The sequence below is a fragment of the Hetaerina americana genome, unplaced genomic scaffold, assembly GCF_022747635.1.
Source record: "Hetaerina americana unplaced genomic scaffold, ioHetAmer1.1.p SCAF_712, whole genome shotgun sequence".
Classification (NCBI taxonomy): domain Eukaryota; kingdom Metazoa; phylum Arthropoda; class Insecta; order Odonata; family Calopterygidae; genus Hetaerina; species Hetaerina americana.
Genome location: NW_027287331.1, coordinates 38,533 through 45,924, shown reverse-complemented (window position 1 = coordinate 45,924; position 7,392 = coordinate 38,533).

The following is a 7,392-nucleotide window of genomic DNA, read 5'->3' as shown; positions in this document are numbered from 1 at the left end:
TATATTTATATATCGATGATGTTGAAACACTCACAAGAGCAATATAACATTTGGACGGCACAACAGAACACACAGCAAATAGATAGCACTTTAAAGGATACTCGCATTGTAGATTTTTTCAGCTTTCGGCCTTCTTCAATGTTTCTTAAGCCTTTGTATTCCTGTGGTAATTTATTATATAGGTTCGGCCCATTGCCTTTGGTCCTACACTTACTGCTTTGGTTCGATTTTATTTTACATGCAGGTTTGGCTGGGCTCCGGTATGGTGACTGTGGTAATGAGAATTTGCATGGAAATCTCTCAGATTTTGTTTCATGTATGTTACAGTGATTAGGATGCATTTGCATGGTAAAGGTAGAAGCCCAAACTCTTCAAGAAATGGACGGGCAGATGAAATTGGGGATTTAGATGCAATGATGCGAATAGCCTTCTTTGGTAGTTTAAATATAACTTGGGAGAAAGGAGATGCGCCCAGAGAATGATATCATCTGTAATAATGGAGTAAATAAAAGTAGTATGGTTCGATAGAGCAGTAGGTTTCTTAGTTCGAATATTTTTAAGAGTATACCTATGGATACTGCAGTTAATGATGTCAATACCTATTACCTCATTGCTTCCTTCCGGTTAGAACCCAAGGAGTTTTTTTTAGCTGCGGTAGGTGTATAGAGACTGTCTACGAATAAGGATTGAGAGGAATAATGATCATTCGCGCAATCTAAACATTATCCTTTGCTTTATTTACCGAAATATCTTCCTTTATTTGCCGAAATGTCTCCCGCAGAGTGGCCTCCGTCCACTTCAAAGAAAAGCTCAAATACGTACTTCTACAAAATAAATTATTTTCCCCACATTTACCGGTAATGACAAAGAAATAATCTATTCAAGATTACATTGGATTGAAGATATTAGATGTTATAAAATAATTATTCAAAATGTAAGTTAATGCACAAAGCTATGGTTAACTAATTATTTTAGCTGTAATTTGAAGTATTACACCCATTCATTTAAATGGTACCGTTGACACTTGTTTCATTAGTTCTAAGAATCGCAATGACGTCGCTGTTATCGTTCATGTTGTTCGTATCCAAAGAAACTTCTTCTCTGCTGGTTATAATTTTCCCGCGCTCCCAGGATAAATTCACAACAGTACCATCACATGTTTATTTTTATGTGACTGACCACTCTTTCGGAATCGGTAAAACTTGGATTTGTCGATAAAATAGTAGGAAAACTTTGATATTTATCAAACAACGATTAGATTAATGTAGCTCTACCATTTGTTACAATCCAGAAGTAAATATAAAGTTTAAGTGGTGATCATTTGTAAGTGAACACTTGCGTTTGATCTTAGTTAATGAAACTTTTTGAGTAATTTCAACTTTAACCACTTATAGTTGGAGAAAAATGCCTAAAAATGTTGATATTCACATTTTTATCTGTGCGGCAAAGCAGCATTTACTCAATCGGAGTGAGAAAACAGCCGTTGTGATTGAACGAAAACTACGGGTAAGTTAATCTATTACTTACGAATGTTAGCAGTATATTGACAATGATGACTTGATTGAATTTCTTTGGAGGCATTTTACCGTTATTAATTCAAATTTATTCTATTTCGAGTAAAAATACTCTTGTTAAATTCAAAGGGTGATAGACTTTGAAAGTATTTTTGGCTAGAGTATGTTTTCTCACATGACACTCGTCAGAAGTAATCCTTTGTCTGTTTACTCCCCAGTTGTTGGCGGACATTGCCGATGAAACTGTTTTTGATCCATCAGCTAACGGTGCCGGACCAGAATTCTATGTTGCTCTACATGAGCTTTTGACATCCGAGCAACCCAACTCCAAGCTGGCCTTAGCGGCAGCGGATGTTCTAGCAAATTCAATCCGTAATAGAGCTGCCCGACCAGAAATAATTAACACGTACAGGTTTTCCTGGCCAGTTGCCAGACTTTTTATGGCCCTATGTACTGAAAGCAACCAGGCAGAAGTGTGGAAAGATGGTGATGACAGTGTAAAAAGGGATTATAAACTTTTGTGTCTTCTTCGTGAGCTCACGTATGGAATCCGCCTGCTATGGCAAGAATCTTATCTTCCTCGTCTCATCCAAGTCCTTTTGGGAATAGTTAGTGGGACTTTGAGTAAAGAATCTAGTGACAAGTAAGTGCATTTCATTTCTAGATCCATTATGTATGATATAAATAAATACAGATGTTATATCTGTCATTGATGGATGACTAGGAGAATTTAATTTTTAAATTTGATCACCTTCTTTTGTGAGCTGTAATCAAAAGATAGTTTCTGAATTTATTTAGTCTCTTAAAAAATAAGGCATCTTAACATATTACCTTGTAAGTGTAATTTTCCCTGAGTTTGAATAAATTTGCAATCCGAAAATTGATCTGTAGCTTGTGTTTACGAAAAATTAACGTAACTAGTCTGTTGTAAATGGAGAAATTGTAAGGCTGACATTTTGGTGTAATAGCATTAAGTTCTGCTGTCTCTCCCTCTGCATAAACACAGTTACTCTAATAATCATGCTGGGTTACATTACTTTCTACCGACAGTACTGTGATTATTGACATAGCTATGTAAAAAAATAATCTTATTTTTCCATGTAGATTGGCAGGATTCTAATGTGCTCAGTTATTTTAAGGAAAAAAGTATGGGAAAAAGTAATATCGAACATAAGGTTGAAATTATAATTTGTTTTTGCCGGGTAAATGTTTGCATGTATAGGTCATGTCAAGTCTTGTCAAGGAGTGGGATAAAACAAATATTAAGGTACATAGCACAAAAAAATAAGATCAGTAGCAGTGTAAGTAAAATATTAAGCACCATAGTACACTCTACTGGATGCTGAGCAAAAGTGTATAATTGTTTTAAATGCGGCAAAATTTGTAAGTCTTGCTGACATTGGAAGGTGATTAAATATTAGTATTAGTCATGGATGCCCATATTAGTCATGGGTGGTTGGGATTTTGTTAATATGCATTGCTTAAGAGATAATCAATTTTTCATCGCATTTTAGTCCTAGCCTTGTTATTAAAATACTCTTGGTAAATGTTATAAATGTCCTGCTCTTGAATGTGTGTTAAATGTATGTATAATTTCTATTAGTCAGGGGTATACAATGTGGTCTGTGGCAGAAACGCTGAAGTGAAGTGGAAAAACTTTCTTCAGTATTATAGAACCCACCAAATTTAAGAGGGTGTACTGGAATATCCAAAAACTCTCCTATACCACGGGTATTTTGGAACTTTAAATGCTTAGACTGTTGGGTGAAGCCCTCTGGTGACTGGAAATCAAATGCCATCATTTACCACTCCCATTACCCCAGGTCATTTTAACTCCCAAATTCTCATCATTAATGCCAAAATTCTTCTCACTCCTACCAAGTGTCAAAAGGAGAGTTTGAAATTTATTCACTTCAAGATGCTGTCTAAGATAAAAAAATGACACTAATCAACCTGAAGGTCGGTTTGTAAGGTGATGTTACATCTTATACCAAGCCCAATGGCACGTGAAATTTACGCATCAGGGCAGGTGGCCAGTTGCTTTTCTGAACTTCCAGTCTAAAACAGACCTGATACCAGAAAAAGCATGCAATTTGAGTGAAGCTGAGGGTGTCCTTAGGTGTTCCCTTGAATTTAGCCTGGGTCCTTCCGTCAGTAGCCCAGCAATACTCACTTGACCCCCACGACCCCTATGTTACCTCATTTGGCTGGTCTATTTAGGTTGATTTTTAAAATCGAGTCTTTTCACCTTCCTCAGTTCTGACGGTGTGACCTTTAGGTGTGTTAGTTCTTTAAGAGTAGTTGTAATTTTATGTTAGGTACTTCTATAACTGTAGTCATTTGCATAGTTCTTTAGATACTGTTAATCCAGTGAAAGGGTAAGATAGAAATCATGTAATATAATGAGTAATTTCAATAATAAGTTATTGGTAAGCAAAAACTTAGATTTTCAATTTGCTATATGCTTATGATTTTTTAGTGCAGCATTATATTTGGGTTCTCATTTCTTTTTCAGAGTTGATGAAAGTAAGCCTGTGGACAATGTCAATGAAAGGCCTGCTGTTGCTTTAGCTGTTCTGGTAAACCTTTGCCATAGAAATCTTCCTGCAGTGTATTGCTTGCTTCGTACAATAGATGGCCGGGAATTTATTCGTACCCTGCTTCGGCTGAATGAAGGAATGACATCTGTGAATGCTAATTTACAGGTTTGTGTGACTTAATTTTAACCATCTGAAATTTATGTTGGTACCTACTTCTTGTGGGGATCAAGATGGCATGGGGGCTAATGCACTGGCTTCCCACCCAGAGGGTGCAGGTTCAAATCCTGGCGGTGTTCAATATTTTTCAGAGGTGTCTCGATCCCTACTTTGTGGAGGGCACTTTGAGTGAGTACGCCGTCCGTCGAATGGGACGTTAAACTGCGGACCCCTTGGCGCCTTTCCTAAAGAGTAGGCTAATGCCAACGCCGGGTTTCTCTCTACCCTTCATCCTTTCCTGTCCATTCCCCATGGCGCAAATGACCTCGGCAGTCGGTCGTCTACCCTAAAAACTACTACTACCCTACTTTTGTGGTGCTCATAAGTTTCCAGGTAGTTCTGCATTATCTGCATTGGCTCATCCCTGAATAGAAAGTCTTCTAAGTAACAATATCAGTGGCTGGTTACAGAAAATAACTTATGTGAATGAATATGGTTCTCTGTCTTTACAGTATCACATATTATGCCATGTACAGGTTGAGTTTCCCCTGTCCAAAATGCCTGAGATCAGTAGTAATTTTTAATTTGCTCATAGATTCAGAAACTATTGCATATTCGTGGTGCGAAATGGGGAGGAAACCCAGGGTGTAAGTAAAATTCATTTATGTTTCATGTAAAACTTTTATGTATTCTCTGAAAGTTAATTTGGCAAAATTTTAATAATTCTCTCATGTAATGCATTTTTAGTAAGATTTCATGCATGTGGTTTCATAATGGTCCCTCAAAAAGTTTTGCATTTGAGATTATGTCTGGATTCTGACTTATGCATGTAAGAAGTGAACTTCTGTGTTTTATTGATGTGTGAGCAATCTCTTAAGAATGTTGCTCTCTAGTAAAATAAATATTTCCAAAAACAATTACATTAAATCGATATGTAGGCAATAGTAACAATGGTGAATAGTGAACAGGCCTATCATATATTGACTTGCTCTTTTTTATAATTTATACTGGTAGTTTCTGGTTTCACTTAGAAACTCTTCCTGATAAATATGAACTTCTAAGAAATTTTCAAATCCATACTGATGTGATTATTTTATTTGTTAATTCATACTTTGTAAAACAATTGTTTAGTTTTGCTAGGATTCCTGCTCTTCAAGTAACATTTCAAGTGTAGTCCTGCTACTAGCGCAGGAACCTGACGATTTCTCTAGAAGTTATAAGACAAAACCCATTAGATTAGAACACATCAAGTAATGGCAGCTTATTTATTTAGATCCAGGTTTCGAAAATGCTGGTGATTCTGGAAGAGGTATCTGGTGGAATACCAAGTGGATCAATGCAAGCATTTGTCCACCTGACGTTCATGTCCATGAAGGAGGCCTTGCTACACCGAAATCCGTATCTTCTCCAACATGTTGTTGACTTCTTTGCTGACGTTCGTGGTGGTGGAACATCAAGACCGAGAGAAGCTCTCTTAAGTTATAATGGTTACAGGGAGGTAAGATTTTACGAATCGTTACTGCTTATGGGTGCAAATGAATGATTAATGACTGACTGCGTTGATTCAAAGAATTAATTACCCAAAACTAGTGTAATGGTTTACCTTTTTCATTGAGCCACTCTGGTATTATAGAGAGTGTCAAGTTATGCCTGAAAATCTGTGGAATGGAAGATTAATGAAGATTTTGTATTAATTAAATGTGGCCTGTCATTCTTATTAATTAAGCAAAGGAATTATATGCACTGTTTTTTCTTTATTAACTCTTATCATGAATTGGATGTGCTGCTTGTCAGTTTTCCGGGCATTTGTTTTCAACCAAATTTTAGCCTGTTGCCAGATGAAATTTTTAAAAATAGAGATATCTTTAAATTTTAAGCTTAGTCAGCAGTTTCTCCCAATCAGTTAGATGAATTAATATAATTTGATCATTGTCCGTTTGATTCTCTCATTAATTGGGACATTGAAAATTTGCTAATTCAAATTTTAGGCAAATGTTGTCATTATTATTTAAGATAATGAATTTGCATTTTTGTAATCTATAGCTGCATGACATAGACAAATCTTGCTAAGCTCTGTACTGCTTCTCTCCTTGGTACCCCATCAACAAAATAATGATCTAATTTGATGATTCTTTCGACTGGATATTTCCAGGGTGTGGAGTCATTATTGTCTGTCATCGCAGAAGGTTGTTCTCCTGAAGATGCATGCTACGTGCTCAATTTTCTCTGCTCTCTGGTGGAGTTGCGTGTGGAGGGTATTAAGAGCCTTTTTCCATCTTTGGTTGCTCTTGCCATCAATTGGATGAAGGGCAATGGAGAGGCATCATATCATGCCCTCAATCTCCTCTGCATGTTGATGTCATCCATTGATGAAGAAGACAGTGGTGATGATGAACAAGCTGATCAAGAGATGCATGAGAATGAGATGGATGTACAGGAAGACACAAGTGGGAGCGGTGAGGATTCTGCAAAGAGGAAGAGGGTATCTACGGGCAATGATACAAACAAGTGTAAGTTGAATATTTGTCAGAAAATATACTAAACACTGCACTTTCAATACTAATTCAGGCTTCACTTTGTGGAATTGTTTGATGTCCTTATGAAATGAGTTTGTAATTTTCTACACTTTATTTCACAGTACAATGTATTTCACTGACTTGTAGCATCATCAGGTGATGATGCCGCAAGTCGGTAAAACACGTTGTACTGTGAAATAAAGTCTTTGGAAAATTGCAAACTTATTTCATTCGTCAGAGAAGTTTAATGATTAATCCATGTATACACACTTAGTGTCTCCTTTGCTACTTTACCTCTTAACTTGTTACATTCTTAAGTCATGGACCCTGAACTTGTGTGTTTCTCTATTATTATATTATGGGTCTTAATCACCTTAGAACAAAATGTTAAAGAAGATTTGAAAAATGCATGTATTACTTACATGAATAAAGCTCACTCTTAGGTAACACTGTGATATTACATGTCAATGATCAATTGGTATAAACCTCTGCAACATCACAAACTAAATACCTGGGTTTCAATGAATGATCCTTGTCAACAACTTCATGGCATACATAAAATTGTCATTTTTTCTTCATTGTTTTTTCACATGTTTAAGATCACTTAATAAGGAAAATTTGTGCATATCTTACATTTGGATCTTGGCTTTAACCAGAGTAATCAAT